General features: G+C 46.9%; 1 pseudogene; it reads right to left on the bottom strand.

The window, feature by feature from the left end:
- Positions 1 to 24: 24 nt before the first annotated feature.
- Positions 25 to 16498, bottom strand: LOC148377744 (uncharacterized; annotated as a pseudogene).
- Positions 16499 to 16750: the final 252 nt, after the last annotated feature.

Raw genomic sequence — 16750 nt, forward strand, 5'->3', positions numbered from 1 at the left:
CGTCCGTCCGTCACATCTCTGGCCTCAACACGCTTGTGCGAGTCTTCCCACCTCCAGCTCCAGGATGCGGAACTCAAGCAGTTCGTTTTGGTCTCGGATATCCTGGATGTGCTCTTTCAGACGCGCTTCTTCCGCCTCCATCCGCCTGACCTGAAAAGACAGTCAGACCTCATCTGCGGGGCTTCCCGACAGGTGTGACGCCAAGCGACTCCGCCCAGCGCTTTTCTTTCCGTCACCTTTTCGGCCAACTGCTGATTGCTCTGACGCAGCAGCTGCTTCTCCTCCACCCACTTGACATTCTAGAAGAGACAAACGCGTGGACAGCTTTGGAATGTTGTGTCATTTTCATCCACAAATTCTTTGGTTGACTGGAAAATGACATTTGCTTTTCTCCGCATTTTCCCAGCCACGTTCGGGGGGGGGGGGGTTGGTCCAGTAATGCCAGACGGATGAGTGACTGAAGAATGTAGCTATTTTGTCTGAGAAAAAGGTGTGCTCATTGATGAGCTTACCTGTCCTTGTTGCTTCAGCGCTGACTCCAGATCTGCTACTCTGCTTTGATAGTGACCCATTTCTACCATCAGCTTTTCTCTGGTCTGAAAGGAGGAGGAGGGAGGCTCCTCCTCCTCCTTTCAGACCAGAGAACACCCGAGGCTGGGTGAGAACGGGGAGGCTGCGACCCGGCCGGGGGTTGCGGGAAGGGGCGCCACCTTGATCTCCTTCTCGGCGTCGTAGTCCCCTTCGCTGGTCTGGGCTAGCAGAGCGTAGGCTCGTTGCAGCGCTTGATATTCTTGCGTCAGCTGGCGGTAGCGAAGCTCCGCCTCTTCATGCACACACCAATGCAACACAGCACTAGTACCAGAATCAGTCAGACCGGCGACAAAGCACCCGCGACGCAAAGACAAGTCCGATTCCAGGCTGAAGAGGAATGTTTGGTGCCAATACGCTGGCAGAAATGGCGGGCTACCTCTTCGGGTTCCGTGTCGGGGGTTCTGTCGGTGTGAAAAGACAAGGACGATCCGTCCGAGTCCACCAACACGTCTTCGTCGTAGCCGTAAAATGTTTCGATGACCTGCGGGCGCGGAAGCAAACATCTCTCTGAACAAACTGAAGCGACACCTCACGATGAATCGACGAGAGGAACGATAGCGAGAAAAAGGCCATTTCATCTTGCGCAACACCAAGCAGCCGCAAACAAACAGACTCACCTTGCAGGACCTCACGCTTTGTTCCTCCTCAGAGATTCTCGACGTCGGTATCGTAGCAGCAAATCTCCCTCCTGTCGACACAAATAATCCGCCTTTGAGATTCTTTGGATGCAAAGGGAACGAACGGCTCCGGCGCAGAAACAAACGCGACTCACAATGACATTTCTGACATGAGCTCCTGTCTCCAGAGCCTGAAAAACACGTCACCGGCGATGATTGGAGGGACGCTCGTCTTTTCCAAAAGTGACAACTACAGGGTGTGTCAGGGTTTTCCAGATTATCTTTATCGTATCATTGTGTTGCTTTGACTTTGACTGCGACCTGTAATAAATAATATTATTTATCCCTTATTTATCCCTATCGCTTATCCCTTCCTACACAAAGTTGTAAAACACCCCTTGCTATGTTTTGACTAGAGGTCAAGGGCTTCCTCTATTCAATCCACTCTTACACCCACCCTGTTTCTCTTAATTAAAATGCTCGTGCAGGAGCCGAGAGTCAGACTTCATTCGTACAACGGATGGACTCTCCACCTGCAGGTGTCCAAAAGAACTTACTTGTCTCCCGTGTGGTTCTTGCAAAATAAGTTGGAGCGAGCGCAACTCTAACAGGGTGCATTTTGCCACTAGCTGCCTACGGACAATGACGTCGCGCTCGCGGCTCATGGTTGACGGGCTGAGCAGCCGGGCAAGTCCGTCGTTTTCAGCGCACAGCGAGTGGCAAAGGCGCTGACAAAACGGGAGCTTTGAGCTGCTGAAAACGGCAAAACAAGTCTAAAGCGTGTTCAAACGCGTGCGCACAATGCTCCTGCTTGAAAGGTCGGAATTTAAGGGGCCAATTTTTTGGATGGCGGCCGCCGGCCAAGCTTTGGACGGAAAAGGTTTCCTGGCGACAGCGAGCGAGCGCGGTGCTGCCGTACGTGCACCGAGTCGCCTGCCTGAAGACCTTGGACAAGTCGTCGATGATGTGCCGCTGCTCCACAACTTGAAGGAACTCCATTTCACCGTCCTGCTGGCCGCAACCGCGGTCCAGGTCATTGAGCGAACTAGGCCTTCTCTGTGGAACACAAATGCAGTGGACTCTGTTGGCACGCCGCCGTTGTCCGCGTCGACTTACCAAGCTTGCCATCTCCTCGTTCTCCTGGGTGACAAAGCGCACTTTGTTTTCAAGGCGACACAGCACCAGCGAGAGTTCTTCATTCTTCCTGCTCAGGCGTTTGTTTTTGTACAGGAGTGGCAGAAACTGGCTTTCTGTTTCTCTCAGTCGCTTTAGCTGCAAGCATGAAGTGCGGGATGTGAAAGACGCACAACACGCGGGCCAGAACGCATCCATTCCTTTTGCATCGGTTTGAACGGAATCGTGGCTTTGGCTCCCAATAAAAGACATCTACCAGGCAACCGACTCGCCGCGCCGCTCAACTAATAAGCAAGCGCAATGGGTGCCTCGCTGGATGGCGCGCATCAAACGTAGCGCAAACCTTCAAGCGTGCCGTCAATAAATTACCAGTTCATTGCGCTCTTCAGAAAGCAGGGCGTTTCGATCCTCCAGTTTCCTGATGACTGCGCTGAGCTCAGCGATTTTCAGATGAAACCGTCGCGTGTCCCGATCCTCCTGAGACTGAAAACGCCCCGCAACACACACACACAAGCACTCGTTCAAAGTTCAAAACTGTTTTTGTGCTACCTTCCTCCAGCAACGAACTAAGTCATGCGTACTGCAAGTGTGTGATGAGGTGGCTTACGCAATGAAGAGGATTGCTAGTAGCGGCGTTGACCCCACTTCCAGGGTAGTTTAGGCCCGCCCTTTGGGAATCCCTCAGGGCAGCGATCTGCTGCTCGGCAGCCTGAGTCTGCAGCTGAAGGCGGTGGACGTGGCCGGCCCCAGGGCTTCATCCAAAACACTAACCGCTCTGTCTTTCAGCTTGATCTCATCCGTCTGGATGTACAAACGGGGAGCGCTCAGGCAGGCGGGCAAACTCATTTGCCAGAATTGTGACAAAAACAAAGAGAGCAACCGGCCAATTTTTTTCTTGAATCGCCTAGAACACCTTTGCTGTGACAAAAGCGAAGCGAGCAACCGGACATTTTCTTCTTGTGAAATAGAATAGAATAGAATGCCTTAGGTGTCATTGCACTGCAGGTATACAACGAAATTGGGAACATAGCCACGCACCGCGCATCTGATCAGTCCTACCAGTCGGCGGATCTCCCTCTCGCAGTCTCTCTTGGTTCGGCTCAGCTCCTCCCGATGCTGGTGATGAGCCGATCGGAGCTCGGCCGCTCGGGACTGCCAGGCCTGCTGGGCCGCTGCCAGGGCTTCTTCCGCGCTCCTGGTGGAGGCGACACCGCTCGGTCTCCCGACACCGCCGCGTCTCCTCCACCTCCGCCAGCAAAGCGCCCCCCCTCCTCACCTGAGCAGACATTGCGCCACACCGGGCCGTTGAGACCGCAACGGAGCGCCGCGACGCTTACTGGGGACAAGCTACACAATACGGTAGCGGCCGCATCGAAGCCCGACGTGGCGTGCGGATAGTCAGACACGGATAGAGCGGATCACCTTGTCCATGGAGCCGTCCCTCAGGCTGAGGACCAAGGCATTCAGTCGCTGGATCTCTCCATCTTTGATTTTGATCACTCTCATCAGCTCCATTTCATGCTGCCGCAGTAATGTCTCCCTGGTAATGGCTAACTCTTTCTGCTTCTCCTCATGGAGTTTGCTTTTGAGTTCCGTCATGGCGGCGGTGGCACGGTGGTGCTCCGCCCGCAGGTCCTGACTTCTCTCTCTCTCCAGACAGCTGACCTGACATGACTTAGACTTAGACTTAGACAAACTTTATTGTCATCTTGTCTGCACATGGTGCATACAAAACGAAATTCCGTTGCATACGTCTTACAACAAAGTAGTGATATTGCAGTTGAATAGAAGTAACATATCCTATGAAAATATATATATATACATATACTATATATATATATATATATATATATATATATATATATATATAAAAATAAGTATAAAGTGCAGCAGTGATAATTATGCAATAGTGCAAGTAGGCAAAACAGTATTCAAGAGTGTGCAGAGGAATGCTAAACCATGTATTAAACTTCTATTTAAAGGGTTTATACAAGTTCAGTAAAGTTGGTAGTGCGAGATAGTGCAAGATAGAGGTCCGTAGTGTCATAAAGTACAGTTCTGTGAATGTGTGATGCAGAGTTCAGTTTAGAGCTCAACAGTTCTAGTGTTCAACAGTCTGATGACAGCAGGGAAAAAGCTGTTGCAGAACCTGGTGGACCTGCAGCGGATGCTGCAAACCTCTTCCCAGAGGGCAGCAGGGAGAACAGTCCATGGTGGGGGTGTGATGGGTCATTGATGATGTTACGGGCACGGGACATGCAGCGCTGAGATGAAATGTCCTGAATGGAGGGAAGAGGAGCCCCTATGATCCTCTCTGCTGTCCTCACCACTCTCCTCACGTTCTTCCAATCGGAGGCGGTGCAGCCTCCACACCACACAGAGAGACAGCTTGTCAGAATGCTCTCTATGGTGCTCCTGTAGAACGTCCTCATGATGGGTGGGGGCAGGTGGGCTCTCCTCATCCTCCGCAGGAAGTACAAGCGCTTCTGTGCCCTCTTGACCAGTGCCGTAGTGTTCATAGTCCAGGTGAGGTCTTCTGTGATGTGGACCCCCAGGAATTTGGTGGTGCTGACCACCTCCACAGCTGAGCTGTTGATGATCAGTGGAGCGTGGTGAGGCTGTTTTTTCCTGAAGTCGACGATGATCTCCTTCATCTTCTCCTCATTCAGGATCAGGCTGTTTTCTCTGCACCAGCCCACCAGCTGCTCCACTTCCTCTCTGTAGTCCAGGTCGTTGTTGTCTCTGATGAGCCCCACCACCGTTGTGTCGTCTGCTGACTTCACGATGTGATTGGTGGTGAACCTGAGGACGCAGTCGTGTGTCATCAGGGTGCACAGCAGGGGGCTCATGACGCAGCCCTGAAGGGAGCCTGTGCTGAGGGTGATGACATCAGAGGTGTTCTGTCCGACCCGGACTGACTGAGGTCTGTTGGTGAGGAAGTCTAGCAGCCAGTTGCGAAGGGGGGTGTTGAAGCCCAGGTGTTCCAATTTTCCTACCAGATGCTGTGGGATGATGGTGTTAAACGCTGAGCTGAAGTCCAGGAACAGCCTCCGCACATGGGTGTTCTTCTCCTCCAGGTGAGCCAGGCTCAGGTGAAGAACGGAGGAGATGGCGTCCTGAGTGGAGCGGTTTTGCCGGTCGGCAAACTGGAACGGGTCAAATAATAGGGGGAGTCTGGAAACGATGTGACCTTTAAGCAGCCTTTCGAAGCACTTCATCATAACCGGAGTCAGTGCAACAGGCCGGTAATCATTAAATGAATAAATTTGAGGTTTCTTCGGCACCGGAATGATGGAGGCAGTCTTAAAGCACGCCGGCACTGTGGCTTGGCCCAGCGAGGTGTTAAAAATGTCTGTGATGACCCCAGCCAGATGACTTGCACATTCCCTGAACACACGCCCAGGAATGTTGTCGGGGCCAGGGGCCTTACAGGGGTTAACTCTCCTAAGGGTCTTCAACACATCGGCGGAGTCAAGGCAGAGTACCTCCTCTTCCTGATGGGGGACAGTTTTAACTGCTGGAGTGCCGTTTAGTGCCTCGAACCTCCCAAAGAAGTTATTTAGACCATTTAGAAAGTCAGCATCAACTACACCCACCGGGGGGGGGGAGGGTGAGTTGTAGTCTGTAATCGCCCGTATGCCTTGCCACATACTCCTGATGTTTTTGACGTCGTGGAAACGATCCTGAAATTTTCGACTGCGGTCTCGCTTCGCTATCCTGATGGCACGGTTCAAGTTGGCTCTCGCTGTCCTCAGTGTCTCCTTGTCGCCAGACTTGAAGGCAGAGTTCCGCGCTCGTAGCGTTTGACGTACCTCCTCAGTCATCCAGGGTCGTTGGTTGCCCCGGGTGATGACATTCTTAGTGGTGCTGACGTCCTCGGTGCATTTGTTGATGTAGGCTGACACAGTCATGGCACACGCATGTCTAATCTACATCGGGAAAACTGGGAGGGAGGGAGGCAGGCAGGGAGGCAGGCAGGGAGGCAGGCAGTGTTTGTCTGTTGAGGTTTTCACCTTGTTCTTCTCCTGCTGAAGTTCTAACTGGACGTCCATCAGTTTGGTTCTCAGCTCGTCATTGGCGGCCTGAAGGGCGTCCGTTCGCTCCGCCTTGGCCCGCCCTGCCGGAGCTCGTTTGGACATCTCTTACTCGAGTCTCGCCCGGTCGTCAGTCAGAGATCACAACATTTGTACCTGGAGAGCACAAACGCAGCGCTGTTTTCCACTGGCTTCGAACTCAACTTCAATCGGTACCGTAACTTACAACATCATAAACATAGAACTAGCTTGACTTATTCATTGAATAAATGCATTTGGTTCTTCAAAACTGCATCACGCAACATAGCGTGACCGAGACGGCCGTTATCCACCTGCGTGAAGTTATTTGGTGAAATGAATGAGATGTTTAAGACACCATCGTTCTGTCTCTATGTAGATGAAGGGAAATAATCGATTGCTGAAGGTCCAAAGGTGTTGTGATAAACAAATAGACATATTAGTGATTAGTGACATATTTGTGATAAACATATTAGGCAGGATAATCACATATGTTAACGTGACTGCCCACACTGTATTTATTTATGGTTATTTGTTAAATCGAGTACTGTTAGACATGAAATAGGAAGTGTTTAACATAAATGGAAGACGAAAGGGGTACTCACCATTGTAGCTCCTGCTGGTCAATGATACGAGCCTTTTCTTGCAGTGGAAAACATACAGCCAACAAACACCGTGGAACCTAAAGGAATGAAATTAAACATTAACATTTAGCCTCAACCAACATTCACAGATACAACGCAACGCAAACTACACAAACGTAAATCTTTTTAAACACAATGAGTTGTACTTACCGTGTACGCTCTAGACGGTCCACTTGCAAGCAGAAAATAAAGATATTTCTGTTGATAATCGTCGTGTTTGTATCCGGTGTCTCGCTCAAGGCCATTGCGCCCACAGATTTGAATTTTGGCGAGAGTTCAGCCTATTGACGTCATTTCCGCGGTGTAATACCCGCATATCTGAAACGGCAAAGTTAAGAGTAGAGTTAAATAAAGTTTTTAGTCAACGCAATAATTTACAACCGTTGACCAGTCGAAATAATCGTCGAAATTTGGCGTCTGTGGCTGGAAGCAGACGCCGAGTTCGACATTCCTCCCAAACGCCACACTCCCTCGCTTTTCAGGGCTAAAAAAAAACAGTTGTAATTACCTTGTACGCTCTAGACGGTCAAGTTGCAAGCTGAAAACAAAAATATTTGCCTTGTTAGTCATCGTGTTACTAACCGCTGTGTCTTGTTTGCCAGAATTGCCGCTTTCCTACTTCCTGTTGCAAGCCACGCCCACGGATTATAATTTTGCCGTGAGTTCCGCCTATTGACGTCATGTCCGCGTCACATGACTGCGACGTAATATTATCTAAAACTGTTTGTGCGGTATTGTGTTGTTCTGTGCGGCATTGTGTTATTCTGTGCGGCGTCGTGTTGTTCTGTGCGGCGTCGTGTTGTTCAGTGCGACGTCGTGTTGTTCAGTGCGGCATGGTGTTGTTCAGTGCGGCATGGTGTTGTTCAGTGCGGCATGGTGTTGTTCAGTGCGGCATAATGTTGTTCAGTGCGGCATAATGTTGTTCAGTGCGGCATGGTGTTGTTCAGTGCGGAATGGTGTTGTTCAGTGCGGCATGGTGTTGTTCAGTGCGGCATAATGTTGTTCAGTGCGCCATAATGTTGTTCAGTGCGGCATGGTGTTGTTCAGTGCGGGATGGTGTTGTTCAGTGCAGGATGGTGTTGTTCAGTGCGGCATGGTGTTGTTCAATGCGGCATGGTGTTGTTCAGTGCGGCATGGTGTTGTTCAGTGCGGCATGGTGTTGTTCAGTGCGGCATAATGTTGTTCAGTGCGGCATGGTGTTGTTCAGTGCAGCATGGTGTTGTTCAGTGCGGCATGGTGTTGTTCAGTGCGGCATGGTGTTGTTCAGTGCGGAATGGTGTTGTTCAGTGCGGCATGGTGTTGTTCAGTCCGGGATGGTGTTGTTCAATGCGGGATCGTGTTGTTCAGTGCGGGGTGGTGTTGTTCAGTGCGGGATGGTGTTGTTCAGTGCGGCATGGTGTTGTTCAATGCGGCATGGTGTTGTTCAGTGCGGGATGGTGTTGTTCATTGCGGCATGGTGTTGTTCAGTGCGGCATGGTGTTGTTCAGTGCGGCATGGTGTTGTTCAGTGCGGCATGGTGTTGTTCAGTGCGGCATAATGTTGTTCAGTGCGGCATGGTGTTGTTCAGTGTGGAAAGGTGTTGTTCAGTGCAGGATGGTGTTGTTCAGTGCGGCATGGTGTTGTTCAATGCAGGATCGTGTTGTTCAGTGCAGCATAATGTTGTTCAGTGCAGCATGGTGTTGTTCAGTGCGGCATGGTGTTGTTCAATGCGGCATGGTGTTGTTCACTGCGGGATGGTGTTGTTCAATGCGGGATCGTGTTGTTCAGTGCGGCATAATGTTGTTCAGTGCAGCATGGTGTTGTTCAGTGCGGCATGGTGTTGTTCAGTGCGACATAATGTTGTTCAGTGCGGCATAATGTTGTTCAGTGCGGCATAATGTTGTTCAGTGCGGCATGGTGTTGTTCAGTGCGGCATGGTGTTGTTCAGTGCGGCATGGTGTTGTTCAGTGGCGGCATGGTGTTGTTCAGTGCGGGATGGTGTTGTTCAGTGCAGGATGGTGTTGTTCAGTGCGGCATGGTGTTGTTCAGTGCGGAATGGTGTTGTTCAGTGCGGCATGGTGTTGTTCAGTGCGGCATGGTGTTGTTCAGTGCAGGATGGTGTTGTTCAATGCGGGATCGTGTTGTTCAGTGCGGCATGGTGTTGTTCAGTACGGCATGGTGTTGTTCAGTGCGGCATAATGTTGTTCAGTGCGGCATGGTGTTGTTCAGTGCGGCATGGTGTTGTTCAGTGCGGCATGGTGTTGTTCAGTGCGGCATGGTGTTGTTCAGTGCGGCATAATGTTGTCCAGTGCGCCATAATGTTGTTCAGTGCGGCATGGTGTTGTTCAGTGCGGGATGGTGTTGTTCAGTGCAGGATGGTGTTGTTCAGTGCGGCATGGTGTTGTTCAATGCGGCATGGTGTTGTTCAGTGCGGGATGGTGTTGTTCAGTGCGGCATGGTGTTGTTCAGTGCGGCATAATGTTGTTCAGTGCGGCATGGTGTTGTTCAGTGCGGCATGGTGTTGTTCAGTGCGGCATGGTGTTGTTCAGTGCGGCATGGTGTTGTTCAGTGCGGCATGGTGTTGTTCAGTGCAGGATGGTGTTGTTCAGTGCGGCATGGTGTTGTTCAATGCGGCATGGTGTTGTTCAGTGCGGGATGGTGTTGTTCAGTGCGGCATGGTGTTGTTCAGTGCGGCATAATGTTGTTCAGTGCGGCATGGTGTTGTTCAGTGCGGCATGGTGTTGTTCAGTGCGGCATGGTGTTGTTCAGTGCGGCATGGTGTTGTTCAGTGCGGCATAATGTTGTCCAGTGCGCCATAATGTTGTTCAGTGCGGCATGGTGTTGTTTAGTGCGGGATGGTGTTGTTCAGTGCAGGATGGTGTTGTTCAGTGCGGCATGGTGTTGTTCAATGCGGCATGGTGTTGTTCAGTGCGGGATGGTGTTGTTCAGTGCGGCATAATGTTGTTCAGTGCGGCATGGTGTTGTTCAGTGCGGCATGGTGTTGTTCAGTGCGGCATGGTGTTGTTCAGTGCGGCATGGTGTTGTTCAGTGCGGCATGGTGTTGTTTAGTGCGGGATGGTGTTGTTCAGTGCAGGATGGTGTTGTTCAGTGCGGCATGGTGTTGTTCAATGCGGCATGGTGTTGTTCAGTGCGGCATGGTGTTGTTCAGTGCGGCATGGTGTTGTTCAGTGCGGCATAATGTTGTTCAGTGCGGCATGGTGTTGTTCAGTGCGGCATGGTGTTGTTCAGTGCGGAATGGTGTTGTTCAGTGCGGCATGGTGTTGTTCAGTGCGGCATGGTGTTGTTCAGTGCGGAATGGTGTTGTTCAGTGCGGCATGGTGTTGTTCAGTGCGGGATGGTGTTGTTCAATGCGGGATCGTGTTGTTCAGTGCGGGGTGGTGTTGTTCAGTGCAGGATGGTGTTGTTCAGTGCAGGATGGTGTTGTTCAGTGCGGCATGGTGTTGTTCAATGCAGGATCGTGTTGTTCAGTGCAGCATAATGTTGTTCAGTGCAGCATGGTGTTGTTCAGTGCGGCATGGTGTTGTTCAATGCGGCATGGTGTTGTTCAGTGCGGGATGGTGTTGTTCAGTGCGGCATGGTGTTTTTCAGTGCGGCATAATGTTGTTCAGTGCGGCATGGTGTTGTTCAGTGCGGCATGGTGTTGTTCAGTGCGACATAATGTTGTTCAGTGCGGCATAATGTTGTTCAGTGCGGCATGGTGTTGTTCAGTGCGGCATGGTGTTGTTCAGTGCGGCATGGTGTTGTTCAGTGCGGCATGGTGTTGTTCAGTGCAGGCTGGTGTTGTTCAATGCGGCATGGTGTTGTTCAGTGCGGGATGGTGTTGTTCAGTGCAGGATGGTGTTGTTCAGTGCGGCATGGTGTTGTTCAGTGCGGAATGGTGTTGTTCAGTGCGGCATGGTGTTGTTCAGTGCGGCATGGTGTTGTTCAGTGCAGGATGGTGTTGTTCAATGCGGGATGGTGTTGTTCAGTGCAGGATGGTGTTGTTCAGTGCAGGATGGTGTTGTTCAGTGCGGCATGGTGTTGTTCAATGCGGCATGGTGTTGTTCAGTGCAGGATGGTGTTGTTCAGTGCGGCATGGTGTTGTTCAATGCGGCATGGTGTTGTTCAATGCGGCATGGTGTTGTTCAGTGCGGCATGGTGTTGTTCAGTGCGGCATGGTGTTGTTCAGTGCAGCGTAATGTTGTTCAGTGCGGGATGGTGTTGTTCAGTGCGGGATGGTGTTGTTCAGTGCGGCATGGTGTTCAATGCGGAATGGTGTTGTTCAGTGCAGGATGGTGTTGTTCAGTGCGGCATGGTGTTGTTCAGTGCGGCATAATGTTGTTCAGTGCGGCATGGTGTTGTTCAGTGCGGCATGGTGTTGTTCAGTGCGGCATGGTGTTGTTCAGTGCGGCATGGTGTTGTTCAGTGCGGCATAATGTTGTTCAGTGCGGCATGGTGTTGTTCAGTGCGGCATGGTGTTGTTCAGTGCGGCATAATGTTCAGTGCGGCATAATGTTGTTCAGTGCGGCATGGTGTTGTTCAGTGCGGGATGGTGTTGTTCAGTGCAGGATGGTGTTGTTCAGTGCGGCATGGTGTTCAGTGCGGGATGGTGTCTTTCAGTGCGGCATGGTGTCGTTCAGTGCGGCATGGTGTCTTTCAGTGCGGCATGGTGTCGTTCAGTGAGGCATGGTGTTGTTCAGTGCGGCATGGTGTTGTTTAGTGCGGCATGGTGTTGTTCAGTGCGGGATGGTGTTGTTCAGTGTGGCATGGTGTTCAGTGCGGCATGGTGTTGTTCAGTGCGGTATCGTGTTGTTCAGTGCGGTATCGTGTTTCTCAGTGCGGTATCGTGTTGTTCAGTGCAGTATCGTTGTGTTGTTCGTATTGTGTTTAACACTTAGCCTCTAACACTTAGCCTCTAACACTTAGCCTCTAGCATCTAGAAGGTAAATAAATAGGAAGGAAGGACTCACCGGTGACGCCTTCGCCCACGTCCAAGCGTTGTACTTTGTATTTTCATCCTTCTGACAGTGGAAAACATAGCCAACAAACACCGTGGAACCTAAACGAATGAAAGAAAACTATCATTTGGCCACAACCAACATTCACAGATACAACACAATGTGACGTGCGGGGTTGAGGTTAAAGGTTGAGTGAAGGGCCCTCGTTTTAAACTACTTTTTTGAAAAGGATTGGGAACAAGTAAGACGTATTTAATTTATTTAATGGGAAGTAGTAAGAGCTATATAATTTAATCTATGTATTATATTCTATTGTATTGTATTCTGTTGTATTCTTTTGGATTGTATTCACACTAACCCCACTAAAACTTCAGCCCACAAAAACTCGCCTCTGGCGCCTAGCCTCTGGCACTTAGCCTCTAACACTTAGCCTTTAACACTTAGCCTTTAACACTTAGCCTTTAACACTTAGCCTTTAACACTTAGCCTAGAAGGTGAATAAATAGGGTTAAAGGTTGAGTGAAGGGACCTCGTTTTAAACTACTTTTTTGAAAAGGAGTGGGAACAAGTAAGACGTATTTAATTTATTTAATGGGAAGTAGTAAGACTTATTAAATTTATTTAATCTACTTTTCTTCCCAGGCAAAATTTGATGTGCTGCAATTCCAAATTTCCAAAGTGAATGAAGGAATGAAGTCCTTTAAATTATGATTTTGTATAAATACTAGGCATTAACACAAAATCGACGGCACAAAATGGGCAGACTTTACTTGTTTGAAAAGGACTGGTTACAAGACAGACTTTTTTAATTTATTTAATGGGAAGAAGACTTATTTAGTTTAATTGATCTATTTTTGTTCCCTGGCAAAATTCGATTTGCTGCAATTCCAAATTTCCAAAGTGAATGAAGGAAAGAAGTCGTTTAAATTATGATTTTGTTTAAATACTAGGCATAGACACAAAATCTACGGCACAAAATGGGCAGACTTTACTTGTTTGAAGAGGACTGGTTACAAGACAGACTTTTCTGATTTATTTAATGGGAAGAAGACTTATTTAGTTTATTTAATCTATTTTTGTTCCCTGGCAAAATTGGATTTGCTGAAATTGTATTTTGCCAAATCTTGCCTTGAGACCTGATAGGAAGTATTAAACGCTTAGTTAAATCAATACAAGTTGGTAATAAGAGCGAGTAATGTTGGTTGAACCGATGAATGAAGGTTGAAAGCAATTTAAATTATGACTTTGTATAAATACTAGATATTAACAGAACATCTACTGCGCGAAATGGGCAGAGTTTACTTGTTTGAGAAGGAGTGGCTTATTCAAAACTAAGATTTATTTAATCTGTTTGTTCCCAGGCAAAATTGGATGTGATGCAATTCCAAATTTCACCACATGATGGTGCCCAATTTTGACTTCATAGGACATATTAAACACTTAGCTTGTTATTATGTTCAAGGTAATCAGATTTGTTTATTATTCTAATGGCCTCTTCAAAACTATTCTGGATTACTACTTTGGATCTATTCTACATTACTTGGCAACAACATACTCTGTAACAGATTAGGCAGTATAATCATATCTGTTAACTTGAGAGTGCCCACACTCAATCTACTTATCGTGATGTGTTAAATCAATTACTGTTAGACATTATTTGTCTGATAATCTACCAAATCTTTGAATTGAAGAATTTGTGATTTAATTAATAGCTTGTTCAGGGTAATCAGACTTGTATATAATTCTAATGGCCTTCTTTTGAAAACTATTCTGAATTATAACTTTGGATCTTATATTACTTTGCAACAATCTACTCCGTGACAGATTAGGCAGTATAATCACATATGTTAACTTCAGTGCCCACACTGTATTTATTTATGGTTATTTGTTAAATCAAGTACTGTTAGACATGAAATAGGAAGTGTTTAACATAAATGTTATGGCTACTCACCATTGTAGCTCGCTCCTGGTCAATGATACGAGCCTCTTCTTGCAGTGGAAAACTTGCAGCCAACAAACACCGTGGAACCTAAAGGAATGAAATTAAACATTAACATTTCGCCTCGACCAATTTTCACACGTACAACGCAACGCGGCTACACTTCTGCTATTACAAACGTAAATCTCCTTAAACACAATGAGTGTTACTTACCGTGTACGCTCTAGACGGTCCAGTTGCAAGCAGAAAATAAAGATATTTCTGTTGATAATCGTCACTGCTCAGTGGCTCACGGCCATCGCGCCAACAGATTTGAATCGGAGGTTCGGGCAATTACGTCATATCCGCGGCACATGACTGCGACGTAATACCCGCTTATCTGAAACGGCAGTTAAAAGTAGAGTTACATCAAGTTTTCTTGGAACCTAAACGAATGAAAGAAAACTATCATTTGGCCACAACCAACATTCACAGATACAACACAACGTGCGGGGTTGAGGTTAAAGATTGAGTGAAGGGCCCTCGTTTTAAACTACTGTTTTGAAAAGGAGTGGGAACAAGTAAGACGTATTTAATTTATTTAATGGGAAGTAGTAAGACTTATTAAATTTATTTAATCTACTTTTCTTCCCAGGCAAAATTTGATGTGCTGCAATTCCAAATTTCCAAAGTGAATGAAGGAATGAAGTCCTTTAAATTATGATTTTGTATAAATACTAGGCATTAACACAAAATCGACGGCACAAAATGGGCAGACTTTACTTGTTTGAAAAGGACTGGTTACAAGACAGACTTTTTTAATTTATTTAATGGGAAGAAGACTTATTTAGTTTAATTGATCTATTTTTGTTCCCTGCCAAAATTCGATTTGCTGCAATTCCAAATTTCCAAAGTGAATGAAGGAAAGAAGTCGTTTAAATTATGATTTTGTTTAAATACTAGGCATAGACACAAAATCTACGGCACAAAATGGGCAGACTTTACTTGTTTGAAGAGGACTGGTTACAAGACAGACTTTTCTGATTTATTTAATGGGAAGAGGACTTATTTAGTTTATTTAATCTATTTTTGTTCCCTGGCAAAATTGGATTTGCTGAAATTGTATTTTGCCAAATCTCGATTTGAGACCTGATAGGAAGTATTAAACGCTTAGTTAAATCAATACAAGTTGGTAATAAGAGCGAGTAATGTTGGTTGAACCGATGAATGAAGGTTGAAAGCAATTTAAATTATGACTTTGTATAAATACTAGATATTAACAGAACATCTACTGCGCAAAATGGGCAGAGTTTACTTGTTTGAGAAGGAGTGGCTTATTCAAAACTAAGATTTATGTAATCTGTTTGTTCACAGGCAAAATTGGATGTGATGCAATTCCAAATTTCACCACATGATGGTGCCCAATTTTGACTTCATAGGACATATTAAACACTTAGCTTGTTATTATGTTCAAGGTAATCAGATTTGTTTATCATTCTAATGGCCTCTTCAAAACTATTCTGGATTACTACTTTGGATCTATTCTACATTACTTGGCAACAACATACTCTGTAACAGATTAGGCAGTATAATCACATATGTTAACTTGAGAGTGCCCACACTCAATCTACTTATCGTGATGTGTTAAATCAATTACTGTTAGACATTATTTGTCTGATAATCTACCAAATCTTTGAATTGAAGAATTTGTGATTTAATTAATAGCTTGTTCAGGGTAATCAGACTTGTATATAATTCTAATGGCCTTCTTTTGAAAACTATTCTGAATTACAACTTTGGATCTTATATTACTTTGCAACAATCTACTCGGTGACAGATTAGGCAGTATAATCACATATGTTAACTTCAGTGCCCACACTGTATTTATTTATGGTTATTTGTTAAATCAAGTACTGTTAGACATGAAATAGGAAGTGTTTAACATAAATGTTATGGCTACTCACCATTGTAGCTCGCTCCTGGTCAATGATATGAGCCTCTTCTTGCAGTGGAAAACTTGCAGCCAACAAACACCGTGGAACCTAAAGGAATGAAATTAAACATTAACATTTCGCCCGGACCAACATTCACACGTACAACGCAACGCGGCTACACTTCTGCTATTACAAACGTAAATCTCCTTAAACACAACGAGTGTTACTTACCGTGTACGCTCTAGGCAAAATTGGATGTGATGCAATTCCAAATCTATCTGAAACGGCAGTTAAAAGTAGAGTTACATCAAGTTTTCTTTTTTAATCAACACAATCATTTACAACCGTTGACCAGAAAGAATCGTCGAAATTCGACGTCCCCCACAAACGCCACGCTCACTCGCTTTTCAGGGCAACAAAAGTACTTCTTTTTAAAAACGATGAGTTGTACTTACCGTGTACGCTCTGGACGGTCCAGTTGCAAGCAGAAAATAAAAATATTTCTCTTGTTAGTCGTATGTTACCATCCGCTGTGTCTTTGTCAACATCGCCGCCATTTTCCTACTTCCTGCTGCGAGCCACGCCCACGGATTTAAATTTGGGCGGAAGCTCTTTCCATTGGCGTCGTTTTCGCGTATAGCAAATCCGATTGGTTGGGAAGGGGGCACGGTTATGCAGCCGAGGGGTCCTGTGATCGGTGGGATGTAAAGTAGGCGTCGACGTCACGTCCGCGTCACGTGACCACGACGTGGCAGACGTCATATAGCAACCGCTGTTTTGTTTAGTAGACTTACAGTTGTTATGCATTGACATAATGGCGCACACACCAAATAGATTTAAATAAATTAAATAATTCTTCTGCCCACTCTCTTTTAAACAAGTTAACTCTCCCCGCGGATTTGAATTCCGGCGAAAGTTACGCC

Source organism: Syngnathus floridae, unplaced genomic scaffold (genome assembly GCF_059516105.1).
Source record: "Syngnathus floridae isolate MCC-2025c unplaced genomic scaffold, RoL_Sflo_1.0 HiC_scaffold_95, whole genome shotgun sequence".
Classification (NCBI taxonomy): Eukaryota; Metazoa; Chordata; class Actinopteri; order Syngnathiformes; family Syngnathidae; genus Syngnathus; species Syngnathus floridae.